Source organism: Sceloporus occidentalis, unplaced genomic scaffold, assembly GCF_023333645.1.
Source record: "Sceloporus occidentalis isolate IW3139 unplaced genomic scaffold, rSceOcc1.0.p SCAF_4, whole genome shotgun sequence".
NCBI lineage: Eukaryota > Metazoa > Chordata > Lepidosauria > Squamata > Phrynosomatidae > Sceloporus > Sceloporus occidentalis.
Window position 1 is genome coordinate 105,772,370 of NW_028316984.1, and position 17,688 is coordinate 105,790,057.

Below are 17,688 nucleotides of genomic sequence, written 5' to 3' on the forward strand. Positions count from 1 at the left end.
GCCTTCAAGTTGTCTGTTGACTTATGGTGACCCCATGATTTTCATAGGTATACACAAGGAGTGCTCAGAAATAATATTACCTTCCTTTGAAATATAGCTTACAGCACATGTTATTTCCTGATGACCATCCATACAAGTACTAACCAGAACTAACAAGTACTTAGCCTCACTGCTTAGTTTCCAAGTTCAGATGGCATATAGAATGGACCCTTCCCATCTGCAGAAGTTTGGTTCCACCACCACTCCACACCATGTATGGCAAAAGATGTGAACTGTCATACCTCATATTATTCATTGGCAGCCATTTAATAATATGGTGCATAGCCATGGGTCACGAGCCTATTGATAGGAAGGGTCCACTTTATTAACTTTTAAATGCACATTGCCCTGTAGTCCTCATTATTTTATTTGAGAACAATACAGGGGAAGGGGCCGTTGGGAGCGGCACCCTGAAAAGCCAGCCTGCCAGTAAGCCTCAAAGACGCCACACCAAGCTCCAATATCAAGGGAGCAATGCCTGCACTACTCCACCTGTGCTCTTCCATCCAGCACCAGTGCCAGGACTTCAGAGGGGGAGGGGCCGGTGGGAGCGGCACCCTGAAAAGTCAGCCCACCGGTAAGCCCCAAAGACACCCTGCCAAGCTCCAACATCAAGGGAGCAACGCCTGTGCTACTCCACCTGCACTCTTCCATCCAGCGCCACTGCTGGGACCTGAGGGGGAGGGGCCAGTGGGAGCGGCACCCGGAAAAGCTGGCCCACCGGTAAGCCCTAAAGACACCTGCACCAAGCACCAATATTGGGCGGAACAACGCCAAACAACAGCTGAGGTCTCAACTCTATCTCATTTAGACAGCTCTTTATTACAGCAAAGAGGGGAGAGATGTTAACATCAAATTGAATTAGTACCTCCCATCCCCATGGAGATCTAAATAAACCACTGTCCGGTCATAGAAGGGCTCAATTGACGAGGGGCAAATTAATCAACCAATATTAACTGGGTCAATTGAGCCCTTCTATGACCGGATATACCAAACAGAGAGATAAGATCAAACAGGTACCATCTACAGGCTATCTTGTATATTGATATTAGGAACATTTGATGCTATCAATGGAAAATCATAATGAGGGGAATGGGAGGGAAACAAATACAGTGAATGGTTGAAGATGTATGGCGATGGACTCTGGAGACAGCACATAAATTGGAGTAGTGTGGGGCCATGAGAGATATAGCATTAACAGGGTGAGTACGAAACACAAGGGAAGACCCACCCTGTTAGCCCAAAAGAACCGAGGGTCGTTCCAAACTTATCACAGACCCCTACTCTGCTTCTTTGCAATGCCAGGCCAGTGAGGAATAAATTGCATATAATTTATGATTTATTAGAGGAGGAAAATGCCAACCTGGCATGCTTTACGGAAACCTTGCTGGGGGAAAGATAGTAGTGTGACCTGAGTGAAAGCTCTCCCAGCTTGGTTTACTGTTAAGGAGCAGATTAGGGAAAGTGGGTGAGGGGGAGGAGTTGCTTTGGTCCATAAATGCACCATCACTCTGACTAGGAAACCTATGCAAAAGACAGACCACATTGAATGTATTTACCTGAGCCTGAAGGCCAGGGGCAGTCCGGGGATTCTGTTGGTCTACCGTCCACCCTGTTGCCTAACAGACTCCCTAGCTGAGCTGATACAGCTGGTCTCGGAGCTGGTGCTGGAGTCTCCCAGGCTCCTTGTCTTGGGAGACCTCAACATCCCCTCTGAGGCCGGCTTATCAGATCTGACAGCTGCAGCTCAGGAGTTCATGACTTCCATGACAGCCATGGGCCTGTCCCAACTGTCTCGGGTCCAACACATTGTGCGGGTAATACACTTGATGTGGTCTTCAGTACGGATCAGGAACATCCGTGGGCAGAGATAATTCTAACCTCTGCCCTGTCATGGACAGATCATTTTCTGGGCAAGGTGGGACTGAAGGTTACTACTCATACCCCCCTCAAGGGTGGGGACCTATTAGAATGGTCTGCCCTCCAAGACTGATGGAACACAAAAGTTTCCAAGAAGTTCTAGAGGTTTTTATGGCTGGGAACGACGGCGATTCTGTTGATGCCCTGGTTGATACCTAGAATAATGATCTTACCAGGGCTATAAAAACTATTGCTCCTGAGCGTCCTTTCTGGCTCGCTTCTAACAAGAAACCATGGTACACCCAAGACCTTTGGAAAATGAAGCGAGCCGCGCAACGACTAGAATGCTACTGGGAAAAACATCACCGCTTATCTGACAAGACACTCCATAGGACCTTTCTTGATTCCTATGGAGTGGCAATCGATGGAGCAAAGAACTCATTCTATGCTGCTCGTATTGCATCAGCAGAGTTCCGCCCAGCAGAGCTATTCAGGGTGGTTAAAGAGCTAACTCAGTTGGCTCCCTCCCTGAACCCTCTTTTAGAACCAACAAAAACTTGTTCAACAACTTCATTGCTGATAAAATCTCTCAGATAAGGGATGATCTTGAGGCCAGTATTATAACAGAAACTATGGCCTGTTACAGACTGCCAAAATAAAGCTGCTTCGGGTCTCTTTGGAGGTATGCTGTTTAAATGATGCATGCATCCTAAGAATCCGGAAGCTGCACCAAAAGTTGCACTCCAGTGCTTAGGAATGGAGTGGGGCTTTGGCGTGACCGCCGGACTCTTAGAACCCATGCATTATTTAAATGGCATACTTCCAAAGAGACTCGAAGCAGCTTTATTTTGGCAGTCTGTAACAGGCCTATGAGAGAGATGTCCAGTGACTCCATGGACTGGATCACTTTGAGCTTGTAGATACCGGTGAAGTGGACAAGCTCCTTGGTTGTGTAAGGAAGACAACATGCCCCCTTGATCCCTACCCATCTTGGTTGACCACTCAAGGAGGGGATGCAGTAACAACTTTGCTTCAGGCTATAATCAACGCATCCCTCAAGAAGGGGAAATTTCTATCTAAGCTTAAACAAGCGGTGGTTAAACCACTTTTGAAAAACCCTCCCTGGACCCTTTGGTTAGAAACAATTACAGACCGGTCTCCTTATTACCAAGCTTGGGCAAGGTGATGGAGAGGGCAGTTGACTTCCGACTCCAGGTTGTCTTGGATGAAGCCAATTATCTAGACCCATTTCAAACCGGCTTCAGGGCGAGCTATGGAGTTGAGACTGCCATGGCTGCTTTGGTCAATGATTTCTGTCTGGGCATCAAGAGGGGAAGTGTGACTCTGCTGGTGCTCTTGGACATCTCAGTGGCATTCAATACCATAGACCATGGTATCCTTCTGGAACGCCTGAGGGAGTTAGGTATCAGCGGCAATGCGCTCCAGTGGTTCCGGTCCTATCTCTCGGGTAGATTCCAGATGGTGAGGCTGGGGGATAGTTGCTCCTCTAAGAGAAAGCTGACATCTGGCATCCCTCAAGGCGCCATCCTATCCCCCATGCTATTAAACATTTACATGAAGCCGCTGGGAGAGATCATCCAGAGACATGAGGCGCAGTGTCATCAGTACGCTGATGACACCCAAATCTATTTCTCTATGTCTCTGACTCCTGCAGTGACCAAGGATGGCATCTCTCCTCTAAATGCCTGCCTCGAGTCGGTAATGGGATGGATGATGGAAAACAAACTCAAGTTGAATCCAGAGAATCATAGAGTCATAGAGTTGGAAGAGACCACAAGGGCCATCCAGTCCAACCCCCTGGCATGCAGGAAATCCAAATCAAAGCATACCCGACAGATGGCCATCCAGCCTCTGCTTAAAGACCTCCAAAGAAGGAGATGCCACTACACTCCGAGGGAGTGTGTTCCACTGTCGAATAGCCCTTACTGTCAGGAAGTTCTTCCTAATGTTGAGGTGGAATCTCTTTTGCTGTAGCTTGCTTCCATTGTTCCGGGTCCTAGTCTCTGGAGCAGCAGAAAACAAGCTTGCTCTCTCCTCAATATGACATCCCTTCAAATATTTAAACAGGGCTATCATATCACCTCTTCACCTTCTCTTCTCCAGGCTAAACATCCCCAGCTCCCTAAGTCGTTCCTCGTAGGGCATGGCTTCCAGACCCTTCACCATTTTAGTTGCTCTCCTTTGGACATGCTCCAGTTTCTCAATGTCCTTTTTGAATTGTGGGGCCCAGAACTGGACACAATATTCCAGGTGAGGCCTGACCAGAGCAGAAAACAAAGGTACTAGTGATAGGATCCCCGGGCCCAGGCAGGGAACATTGTCAACCTGTCCTGGACGGGGTCACACTTCCCCTAAAGGATGAAGTATGTAGTTTGGAAGTACTCCTAGATCCGTCTCTGCAGTTGTCATCTCAAGTAGATGCGACGGCTAGGAGTGCTTGGTATCAACTTCAGTTGATAACCAACTGCGCCCTTACCTGGACCAAAAGGACCTTAAAGCAGTGGTACTTCCACTGGTAATCTCTCATTTAGAATTCTGTAATGCGCTCTACGTGGGGCTACCTTTGTACCAAGTTCGGAAGCTTCAATTAGTTCAAAATGAAGCTAGATTGGTCACTGGAGCATCGAAGTTTGACCATATAACACCAATATTAAAATCTCTGCACTGGCTGCCGATTAGCCTCCGGGCGCAATACAAAGTGTTGGTTATTACGTTTAAAGACCTAAATGGCTTGGGCCTGAGTTACTTGAGGGAACATCTCTCTCTCTATACAATCTGCCACGCACTTTCAGAATATCTGGGAAGAAATCACTAGATTACGTAACGACCAGGCTAGTGACCACTTCCCACAGAGCATTTTCTGCCATGGCCCCCAAGTTGTGGAATGATTTACCGGAAGAGATCCGTCTTATTACCACCCTAGATGCTTTCAAAAAAGCACTGAAGACGGATCTCTTTCAGCAAGCCTACCCACCAAACCTGCTGTAAAATATCTCACCTCTGTTAGTATTATCTGTTTTTTACGGAGAGTCGGCCAACTGTATTGTATTGATAATAATGTATATTTGTTATGCTATGTATTTGATATGTTTTTATTGTTTAAATTTTCTGACTGCTGTAATCCTGCCTTGAACCACAGGGAGAGGTGGGAAATAGAAATAATAATAATAATAATAATAATAATAATAATCCAGTGTATAGAGAAAGGCCTTTACAGAATAACAGTCATATCTCATCAAAAAACAAAGCTTAGAAATGTTACTTCTTGGATTACAACTGTAAGAATCCCCCCAGAGAGCATGGACATGGTTGTCCTGAATTATCCTGCTCCCAAATCTGCCTTCATGAAAACATCACCTATTTGTGAAAAGTTCTTGGTCATGGCTGCTTGTGAGTCATATTTTCAATGGAAGCCTATATCTAGATTATAATAAGGAGCTGGTTAGGGTTGGTTTTTTGTGGGTTTTTCGGGCTATGGGTTAGGGTGATTAAGTGAAGAGTGAAAAGCACCTCTCTCTCCCCAAAGCTGGCTGTATCTGTTAATAAGATAACAACATGTTCAGCATTGGACATGTCCCTGCCTTGTCATTATAGATATATCCAGATTTTCAATAGTTAGAAACCTGTCAAGCCAGGATCCTCTTGGGGCACTACATGCATGTAATTCCTGGCTATGCCAACTGCTATGCTTATTACAAACTTGCATATGGAAGTAGCCAATATCAATCCTGATCTATACACTCAGTGTGATTTGTACATCCTATGATTCACATATTGCACTATGAGGTGCCTTACAGAATTATATAGGCAAAATACAGCTTGCACTTTAAAACAGACAATGAAGAAAGAAATGAAAAGGGGAAAGATGAGCATGTAGATGAGGGTCATATTATAGTAATCAAATTATTATTATTACAGTATGGAGAACTTGATAAAGTTCTTATGCTTCCTATGAAGCCTCAAAAAAGACACAGAGGCATGTTACAGACCGCCCCTTTGGGGCGGCCTGTAACCGGCCCTTTCCCCACTGTATTGGGGCCTCAGCTGCCACAACGGCATCCTCTGAGGCCCTGATCCACCGCTTTCCAGGCCGCTTCCCCGCAGCCTGGAAAAGGGTGTCCTTGGGGCTTCATGCCCCAAGGACACCCGATGGCGGTGGGGAGGAGGAGAAAGGGGCTGCTCAGCGCAGCTGTCTAAAGGAGCGTCCCTGACGCAGCTGTCTAAAGGAGCTCTTTCTCGCGCCATGGAAAGGGCACTCTAGGCGCCCTCGTGCAGCGCGACGTCACACTACGTGGTGACGTAGTCATGGTGGCGCCCATCTGTATAGGGCGCCGCCATTTTGTACGGACTGGGTCCATACTAGGGTTAGGGGCGTCAAGAAGTGACGCCCCTTTCTAACCCTAGTACATGCTTGTCGTGTACTAGGGTGCTCGTTTGTAACGGGCCAGAGAAACTGGATTGCATAAAAGCTGATTAAATCCTGTTCATCAGTGGTGCCCATTTCATTATATTATGCTTTCCAGCAACATGCTGTTCTCTTTGATTATGTATTCATCCTCTGAAGAATTTGTATATTTGCCCTCCAAAACACAAACAAAATATTTAGTTAGTTGACTAAAATTTGTTGACTATTGTTAAATTTTTTTAAATTAAGTTATATTTTAAATATAAAGACTTCTATGTTCTATACTGTATTTTTTATGAACTCAAGAGAATATACAACAGAAAAAAAAGCATAAAAAACAAAAACAACAACATGGAAACCAGTAAAACAATGAAACCCGTAAAACAAAACCTGAAATGACAAAATTAAAAAACACACACACCAGTACCTTATTTAAAAACATTTAGAGTGGAAACTGATTGTAATTTTGAAGTGAATGTATTGCAAAATTTGGGGGGACATGAGGGAAAGCCTTCTGAGTGTCCAATGAGGCTTTTATGGGTAATGGCATTTCCAGAGGACTTCTCAGGTAGAGTGTAATGACTATGTAGGCAGATAACAAGATGGGTGGTTCTTTCAAAGATCAAATGCTATTTAGGTCTTTAAAGGTTAAAAACAACACCCTGACAACTAGGGCAGGTCCTTCAGTATTAGCATAATGTAGCATAATATAATTTCAAAGTTGTATACAAGGTAGTAGTCTAGTTGTCATATTTTACACTAATAGAAGCTTCTAGATATGATTCAGATTAATCCTATGTGCAGCACATTGTAGTAGTCAGGCTGTGGTGTGGCTAAGGCATGGGTCTCTGTTGCTAAATCAGGTATTCTCAGAAATGGTTTTAGCTAGAGCATTAGACATAATTGTGCAAATACAGTCCTTGCCAGTGTTGTTGTCTGGGAATTTGGGAACAGTATTGGGTTTAGAAGCATCTATAGACTACAGACCTGATCTTTTGTGGGAAGTGCAATCCCTTCCAGACCATGATAAATCCTGATCCACAAACCAGCTTTTCTATTGACAAACAATGCCTTTTTCATACAATAATAATAATAATAATAATAATTTGTTTTATTTATATACCACTATTCCAAAGGTCATAGCGGTGAACAGCAAGTAAGCTAATTAGCAAGTAAGTATTCCAGCTTGTTTAGCCTCATCCAGACCATTACTGAATCCAGGTAGGGCCCGTGTCATATCAACCACTTTTTAAATATATATACCGCTATTCCAAAGATCATAGCGGTGAACAGCAAGTAAGCTAATTAGCAAGTAAGCTAATTTTCCCCCAACAGTCTGGGTACTCATTTTAGTGACCTCGGAAGGATGCAAGCCTGAGTCGAGCTTGGGCCCTTTTGCTGGTCTTGAACTCTCAACCTTGTGGTTTCGAGTGAATGGCTGCAGTACAGGCATTTACCCACTGCACCACCAGGGCTCCTTGGTGATATTAAACAACATGAATAGACCATATTTGGGTTACATCCACAAATTCCAGGGCTATGAATCTGTGGTACATTTGTGGTACATCCACAAACATTCCAGGGCTTCAATTTTTTTTTAACAACAAAGGAGACAGAAAAGAACTGTAAACCAGCAGTGAGCAAGGTTTGGCCTTCCAGATGTTGCTGATATGGCGCAGCAATTGTGAAGAATGCTAGAAATTGCAGTCCAGCACATGGTGGGCTGCAGTTTGTCCATACCTGTTGTAAACCAATGGCAATGTTGCCAAATTAACCCCTGAACCATTTTCTGGGCATCACTTGATAGGAAAGCCAAATGCCAACCCCAGTATTGCCTTTTCTAGATCAGGAAGGATTGGAAGTAGGATGATTCATCAAATGAATCCTAGTGTTATTCTGATCATGCAACTTTAACATTATGCATTCCAAATTAGCAGCCCCTTGGATGAAGCACCTGGTTAACAAGAATAATTTAGGGGCAGAACAGATGGGAATGAAGGGGCAGCTTGAAGCTGCCCCGCTCAAGATGCTTTGCGGCCATACATGCCACAGCCCCAATCAGCGAGGAATCTGGCCAAAAGATCTGCTCCTATTTGGGTAGGTTTAAGGCACACCACCACAGCTCCAGGGCAGCTTCTGGGTGTGTGGCACCCCCCCCCCCTCCCCAAGCTGCCAGGAAGCCAGCTTTGAGAGTCAGTCTGTACTGGCCCTTAGACTTCCTAAACTGCCACCATTCCATTCTTTCTACCCATGCAACACCCCCTAGCTTGCTCTATGGTAGAATAATGATGAGCAAACTCACTCTACTCACTCGGTCAAACTCACACTACTCTCTTCCTTCTACCAGGTTTTTAGGCATGCTAGGCCAGTACCTTCATCTAGTGTTATTTTTATAACCAATTACCTAGCATTAAAAGATAGGGATTTTATGGTGGGAAAACTACCTTCACTGTCACTATGGTTTCCTGTTGGGAAGAATATAACTCTAAAAATGGAAGGACAACTAGCAGCCTCCCTCCTTTGCTAGCAATATTAAGGTTGGAGTTTCCCTTTATATCTCCCCCTGCTAAGTTGCTCATAACCATCCATTTGCCCCTTCTCCCAAATACATTTTGTTTTTTTAATATAAAGTTTATTACTTAAAAAAACATATGACATACAACATATAACATACATAATCAAATACATACCAATGCATAACTTCAGTACATTTATCGATTACACACCAACTATAACAAAATAGTCACATGCAAATTTAAAACACTTATCAAACTCTATTTATTCTATCAAATGATGTATATAACCTATATATAACCTATCATGTTATATATAATCCTGTTAAGTTATTTCTTTTATTGTATAATATCATGTATTCCATCTTGTCTTCTCCACTCATACCTATACCTTCTACAGTATATACCTACTCTCTTTTTCCTTCTTTCTTCCATCTCTTCCTTACTTCTTCCTTCCACTCCTTTCCTTTCCTTCCATTCTATATTCCATTCCATACTCCTACACCCTACATTTCTAAAGGCTAAGGAAGTCAGCATTCACTGTCTCTCTGATTAGGCCTATGCAACAAGAAGAAACCACAGAGAGCTAAACAAGAAAGACTCCACTCACTGTCAGTCCTGAGCAGTAGATCTTCCTTCTCCTTGGTAGCTGCAGGTGCTGCTACTGCTGCTTAGGTTTCATTGACCACAGTGATAAAAGTTGCTGGTGGCAATAATCTATTTCCATGTCCTTAGTTGGCAATCAAAGATACCCAGGTATGCAATTTGGAATAAGTTCATGTTTCTCTTTCACTAAAATGCATCACAACTGAAAATCAGAAGCAGATGCTACTCCACATGTTATTTTTAATCAACTGTCATGCTTGCAAGTTAAAAATTAAAACTGCTATGGTTCAGATTCATGCAATAAGCTTCCACACCAGGGTTCTGTAAGATTCCAGAGCCACAATTGTTCTGTTACCTGTTAGATGTAGCATTAAAATGGTGGCTTCTCATGACAATATAGAGTGATATTAGATAGGAATGCCTAGAGAAAGATTGTTCTGTCATGTTTATTCATAAGCTTTTGTTTATTTAATTTAAAAAACTATTTGTACTATTTTATCTTGGGCCCAATTTATATGGGAAAAGTGGGGTGTAAGTTAAATAAATAAATGTAATGACATACTGATCAGCAAAAGCCTCCTGTAATTTCAGTTAGATGCCCTCTCCCCTCAAATTCTGCCACTAGTTGCATCTTGCTCAGTGCACTGTGGTGGAATATGGCAGTGATGGTGGATTTTTCCTTAGTTTCTGACATAGCTATGTTACTATTTTGCAAAGAGAAAACAGGAGAGACAGGCAATTAGTAAGTATTAAAATATCCTCCTTCACCATGGAACAAGGAGTAATCCAAATATTGCTGGACTTTGAACAGAAAATAAATTACAGGCAGGAGCTGCAAGGCAGATTATAACTGAAGATGTAGTAGGAATGAAAAGTTTCATTAGCACTTGCCTAGTCTACACTGCGCAAGCTGCCTCTGCAACCATCTTTTAAAGGTGTTGGGCAATTAGCCACAAAATCTGAAAAGAGGGAGAACTATAAGACTGGGATCCAGTGTGCTTGAGACAATGGTTAACACTTTCTGTATGTACACTGACAGCGCTATATAAATAAATGATAACAACAACAACAACAACAAAAACCAACCCAAAATCCAATTTGCCTGAATCAGTGGCTGGGCAGACCATACAAGTTACAAAACATCAAAAAGATAAAAGAACTATTTTCATATGCAGGAGTTCTTGGCAAATTTAAAAATGCATCCTTAAAATATTTTTCTGCAAATGGTAACTAGTGGTTTCATATTCCTCATTAATACTCAGCCCCACAAGTAAGTTTTTCACTATGTAAAACTAAAATACTGTAAGGCACTTCTTGCATGACTGTGACTATAGACAACAAGATCTTAAGCTTTCAGTTCATGCTAGCTAGAAAGAAATTAAAAAGTACAAGCCTTGCATCTTCACACAGAATTATCAAAACAATCTGACTGTATGTTCTAACAGAAGTGATGCCTACAAGCCATTGGGTGAAACTGTAACAGTATCATCACCTTCCTGCAGGATTTTTAAAACATGATTTGGGTCTTAAAGAAATCACATCTGTTTACTTAGGACTGCTTTGAATAGCAAATAGGGGCCATACCAAAAAAAACACCTCTGGAAACATATTTTTAAAAAGACCACTTCCAGAGCCACATTATGCAATCCATCAAAGCAAACAGTTCTGGAGTGTACTCTGTTAAATGAACATGTGGCAAAGAAGCTCATACATTGCACACTATTGTTACACTGAGCTCATTTTACACTTTTTTGTTTATAAGCAGAGTAACAGCTAATAATCTCAAACTGTTAGCAAAGCAGCAAACTGCTGCTAATGATTCTAAGCTTAGGACAAATTTTACTGATAAATAAAGTAAGCTAGTTGCTTTAAACATTAGAATTTACCATGGATTAGCACTGATATTTCTTCATCACAGTGTAATATTTGCTAAACAGTATGCAAGAAAGAGATGGACTCAGTCAAGACCATTGCTTTTGCCTCTCCTATTTAGCAAACTGAAAGCCAGTACAATCAATACAAATTTCATTCCTCTAAAGTATAGCATGGAGGTACTGTACCTTTAAGGAGGAAAAGGGGTTCCGTTTTGGATCTCAGCTGAAGAAAGCTGTTTATTCTTGGTTTATGGAGATTACTTACCTAAAACTGAGCTATTCCTCTTGTTTTCCCCCTTCAGGAAAACCTCCCTCTCTCTCTTCTGTTCACTCTGGGAGCTTTTACCATTTAAGGTCAATGTGTTACATCTGGTTCCCTTAACTAAGCTAAAGCACTTTCTTACTCAAAGAGACCAAGCTGAGCTTCTAACATTAAACATGACTTTTAGTTTTAAGTAACTCTTCTGAAAACCTTTCCTGAGGTCTCAACGAATCTGAGAGAAAGGCTTCCTTTATTTTAGCACCAAGACTGAGAACAATCCTCCATTAACATTTCTCCTACAGTTTGGAACACGAGGATGTTAGCAACTCATTTCTGAGGAACTAAATTTAAAAGGAGCAAGTAGGAAGCAAATTAAATTGCTAGACTGAATTGATGTGCTGTGTTGATTCTTTAATACAGATGTACAAAAATATTGGAACCCCCCCCAATCCCCCTTTGGGCAAAAAGCACTGAGACATCACTAGGTAGATACAAGCATTTAGACAAAACTTTGACCTAGTTCCAGAGAAGGCCCGTATTCCCCTATTACATGCAACCAATCTGAGAGCTTTGAAAGAAGAGTAAAATATACATGTAAATTCAAATGGATGTTATCTGCATCTTGCATGGAAAGAAGAACAAGCAGTCATTTTGTTTTCATGGTGTGCAAGCATCTATGTGCAGTAGAGGTGGGGAAAAAGAATTGTAAATGTTTTTTTAAATGATAGAAAAATGCATTTCTTGGGAGTCAGGAAATCCTAGCAAGGAAAATATTCACAGTTTAGGGCTTATTCTGAACAAAATGTACACATGGGTATTCTGCTCAGAAAATATTCTGTGCAGAGAATTCTATATTCTCCACAATCCACCCCTAAATGAATTTTATACAGAATAATTCCCAAACTGCGAATAGTCATCAAAAGCAGCATAGATTTTGAATACTTTCTCACAGCTGGGGGGAAATTGCTAAAATCATTCATTGTTGCTCTTCAGAGCAAAATTAGTGAAGCGTCACATTACACAATTATGATTCCACTTTAACTGTCAAGGTTCCATTTTGTGGAGTCCTGGGTTTTGGAGTTTAGGGATGGGCATTTACAATTCTCAGCGCTTGTGTTTCAACCAAACTCATCTCTATTGCTTCAAGCTGCAAATCCCAGGATTCCACAGGATGTAGTCATGACATGGTAGTGCTATAATTGTGTAGTGTGAGACAGCTGCTGATACCTGGCTCCACTTGCATCTAATGTGGCATAAATCACACTGTAAAACCTCTGGTTCCCAAATCATTAGTAGTTGTAGTAGTAGTAATAGTACTGTGAATTCCCCTTCCCCTCTAAAAGTAGCATTGCATAATCAGAAAAGAAGGCACTGATATGCATAAATTAACACAGGCTAATTTCCGAGTAGAAATGCATATTTAGAAATAATTACTGCAAGACAAGGAAGACTGTGACCAGATGATCCATGCCTCAGACTGTGTTCCAAATGCTAGTAGTTGGTGCACAATGACAGTGCTCCTACTTTCCCTTAATGTTCCAAAGGCTGTCAGAACATGCCTCTGACATCCTTCAAATTATACTGTCAGGTGATCTGAAAAGTGCTATTTGGACAATAAAATAAGTAAGCAAAGATTAATAGCTGACTTTCTTTTAGTCATGTGATTTAAAAAACAAACTTCTTCAGCATGTACATTTAAGTCTATTTTAAGATTATCAAAATATCTGTGCATATCAACAAAAAGACATTTTAGTCCAAGTTTTGAACTGATATAAAAAAACAACACACCACTCTTGCAATTTTGTTGGTTTTATCATTTTTCCAGTGTGTGTCAGGTATTTCTTTCTACAGTTGGCCCTCTGTATCAACAGATTCTGCATCCCCAGCTTGAAAATATATATTTTAACCCCCCCCCCCCAAAAAAAACCCTCAGTGGATACCAAAGGCCCACTGTACTACATTTTAATATTCTTGAAATAATCATCATGTGGCACTCAAATTTAAACAATTTGCTGTGAAGTAGACATACCAAAAGGTCTCCCTTATCTGGAGATATTCCAAAATCTGAAAAACTCTGAAATTTCAAACACTTCTGGTGCCAAGCATTTCAGATAAGGGAGACTCAACTTATATCAGCAAAAATATGTATGCCTGTCCAGTTAGTTCAGGTTTAAAATGAGTTCCTGATATTCAGGAAGCCAATGCAATTAACTAAGATTAATGAAGATTTTTTTTTTTTTGCAAGGACGTATTGATATAGTTTCAAATGAAACCATTGCCTCATAATATGTACAGAAGATTTGGCCATTTAAATGTCTTACCAAGAATCTTCAAAGATTTTCAACAGTCTGTTGGCATTTAATATAGCGTTACCTCCACAATGTCCTACTCTAGTAACTCACTATGGTGTGGAGGAGATCATGGTCTTTTGAATGTTTGGCAGGAGATCACTATTTTCGGCAGGTTCTACCAAGTTTGTAGGGTTTTCAGTATGGTCTCAGTGAAAAGCATCCAGGGCCAGTCCAGATAAGTGCAGAGAGATCTGCCATCGGAAATCTGGCCACAAGATGATGAATTGGCCACAGAAACTGTGAACACAGTGGCATTGGGAAAGTATTGCACTCTGCTTTGATGCAGTGGAATTATCGCTCTTCAGTGTATTCAAGGTCAGCTCAGAGTGCATATGTTTGATTTTTAAAAAATAGACACAACAACTACATGCACAATCACTACCTGTGTCCTCTCCATGAATCCAATGGAATGCCCTCTCTCTCTCTCTCTCTCTCTCTCTCTCTCTCTCTCTCTATATATATATATATATATATATATATATAGTCTCAAATATCATCCACAAATTAAGAAGTTGTATTTGTGAAAAGTCACCAGATTAATCAGTCACCAGATACTCCAAGCCACTTCAGACCGGAAGATGCTTTCTCTCATTTTCCCACTGCTGCCTCAAAACACAGGCTGAATAACATGGTTAGTCCCTAATAGAATAGATCCACTGAGTCAATGGGAAATTGATAGGTCAACATGCATGTAAGTTCATTTAATTTTACAGGCCTACTTTAGTTTGGACCAACATTTAGATAAAGATGATAAAGACCAGCGAGAGCCACAGAAACATGAATAGCTAAACAGGTGGGGTTTCATAGTTTGCTGTACCTTATTGCCCCAGGCCTTAAGTCAGCTTGAATGATGGTAGTAAATGCAACAGTGTCTCATAGCATCTTAAAGGCTAATACATTTCATCCTTGCCATATGTACAATAAATTGTTACATTTAAGCTGTTTAGTAGAAAAGTTTCCACACATGCTTAAAGAGTGTGCCCTAACAATAAAGTGAACTCTGCAATGTAATCCTATTTTAATAGCACAAAACATAAACAATTCATGTTCTCAATCTGCCCTGAGAAATTCTAATTTTACACACAGCTTCTTGGTAGTGACAGATGTTATTCTTAGTCAAATTCACAGAGGCCTGGGGACCACTCTTCCATGCTCATTAGCAAGAAGATCTCCAGGGAAAAGCCATGCCAGGATAAACCAAAATTGTTAAAGTACAAAAAAAAAAAAGTTATTCTATAGTTCAATAGGGCTGGTAAAAGAAAAAGAAAAACTCCAACTGACTTTTTAAAAATGTATGAACCCCACAAGTGAGAAATCCTGGATATGTGTGTGTGGTTTTCCTTTCCTTTCCTTTCCTTTTCCTTCCTTCCTTCCTTCCTTCCTTCCTTCCTTTCTTTTCTTTTCTTTCTTTTTTTTTTTTTACATTAGGAAGGTATTAAAGCTCATTTCAGCCTTGGTTTAATTTTGCAGCTAGGTTTCAGAAAAGCATGGCTGCAATATTAATATTCTGGTATTCTGTTTCATTTTTACAATGGGCAAATTTCAATAGACAGTTTGCATCATCTTGAATATGCTAAAACAAAATGTAGCAAAATCACATGCAGAAAATCTGCACTGATGCAGGAAAGGCAGCCCTAAAATAACAGAAATAAATTTCCTTCCTCCACTCCACTTCTCTCTGTCAGAAGCCTCTGAGACCAAAGCTCATGGTCTTGAGATCTCCACATGTGCCTGTGCCTTTGTGGGATGAAGGTCCACATATGGCAATACTGGAATCACCTTTTTGCAGAGGGGCTCTGGGGAGACACAGGAGAGCTTGGGAGGCAAAGGGACTTGGGGGAATAGAGGCTCCTTCTCCCTTTCGCAGAGGGGCTCTGGGAGACATAGGACAGCTTGGGAGGCAAAGGGACTTGGGGGGATGGAGGCTCCTTCTCCCTTTCCCAGAGGGGAAAAGTGCCTAAGTGATTGATTGACTGCTTAAAAACAAAAAAACAAACAAACAAAAAAAACAGATTTGAAAGATGCAAATGGGAATGGGGAACAAAAGTAGCCCATGTCAAAATGCATCGAAGCATCACGTCACTGTGATGTCTAATCGCCTAAGCGCTTGACTGACAGCTGCTTAAAAAAAAGAGGTTCCGGAAGGGCAATGGAAACAGGGAGCAAATTACTCCGCTTTAAAATACAGCAGGGGAAAATACAATGAGAACAAAAACATGGTCAAAATAAATCAAGTCATTTTGCAGTCTTTCCTAATGGAAACAAAGGACCAGATTCAATTAGGACTCAGAAAAAAATTTCTAGCCAGAATCGCAACAATATACGTCACTTTTTGTGCCCAGTGGGAATGGGGCCTTAAAGGGGTTCCTGTTCTTGCCAAAGTAACATAAGCCCTGTTCAGGCATTTGACTAAATAAGCATAAGGCTAAAGTGGGGGACACAAATTTTCATGTGCACATAGGCTCTCTCCTTCACAATTTTTTCCAAGTACCCAATGGTAAATTAGAGTTTTGTGTGCTGAATGCAGAAGTCTGAAGAAGACTCTGTAACCTCATTTAATTGAATGTGGTTACAAAGTTCCTGTTAACAGGAACTCTGATAAAGTTGGGTTACTGCTTATTCTGTGTTCAGCAAGACATATTACAGAGCCCTTTTCAGACCTTCCTGTTTAATGCATGAATATTTAACTTACATTTGGATGCTCAGGAATATGGGGGCAGGAAATTTAGTGTCACTTACATCCACATCCCCATTTTAGATCCCCAGATATTCAGGTAAACACACAAACAGGGCTATGGTGTTCCTGAACTTCGCGGTGTCCCTTGCATCTCTTTGTTGATCTTTGTTCCCAAACTCTTTTTCTTTAGAACTGATTTCTCTTTTGTCTGCATTCCAATCCTGTTACCTGTCTTCATCCCTCAGTTTTTACCTTTTGATAGAACTCAGCCCCTTGGGGCCTTGACAGATCGGCACTAACGGCTGGCCTCAGGGCAGAGTGGGGGTGTAGTGTCCGCATGATGCACACCCCAATGCTGCCCTGATGCTGGCATCATGCTGTGCACCCAACCGCATGGTGGCCAGCATCACAGTGCTCCTTTGGCGCTACACCCAGATGACACATGGCAAAATGAGCACTGAACAGCTGCAGCACCAGCGGCTATGGTGCCCTTTCCAAGGCACAAAAAGGAGCCACTTTTTGTGGCTCCTTTTTGCTCTGTGGAAAGGCCATATGAGGCTGCAGTGTGTGGTTGCCACAACCCTGATCTGGCGATGAAAGAGGAGGCTGCAGTCTGTTCAGCTCCTTGGTTCCCAGTCTATCTCAGATTGTTGCCTATGGCACAGTCTTGAGTCTTTCTCAAACAGTTTTCCACATCTAGTTTGGCTTCCCTCTTTTCCACTGCAGGATACATTTCCTTAAAGCACTATAAGGGAGTTGTCAGCCCTTTGGATGTTGAAGAATGATCAGTGTTCACTACTGTCCAAGCTAGGAGAGGCTATTGAAAATTGGAGTTCAACAATTTCTCAGCCCTCTCTTAAAGATTGGCCTATATAATTGTAATTGTAAAAAGCCTACAAATAGGACTTGGATCTAATATGACACTCCTATTTCTTCCCTTGTATTAATATGCCCCCATGACAGGTAACAATTGATAGACTCTATGGTTCTCCATAGCTCTTTTTGCTCTTCTTAAATTGTATTAAACATTTGGGATAGAACAGACTTTTTATTTTCAAAACAGCTAGGAAACAATACCTA

The 17,688-nt window shown here is 41.6% G+C and overlaps 1 protein-coding gene across 1 annotated transcript in view; it reads right to left on the reverse strand.

Moving 5' to 3' along the window:
• The window catches only part of IRAG1 (inositol 1,4,5-triphosphate receptor associated 1), a 135,408-nt gene that overhangs the window by 86,242 nt on the left and 31,478 nt on the right, over nucleotides 1-17,688 (reverse strand). The gene's annotated exons all lie outside the window — the stretch shown is intronic.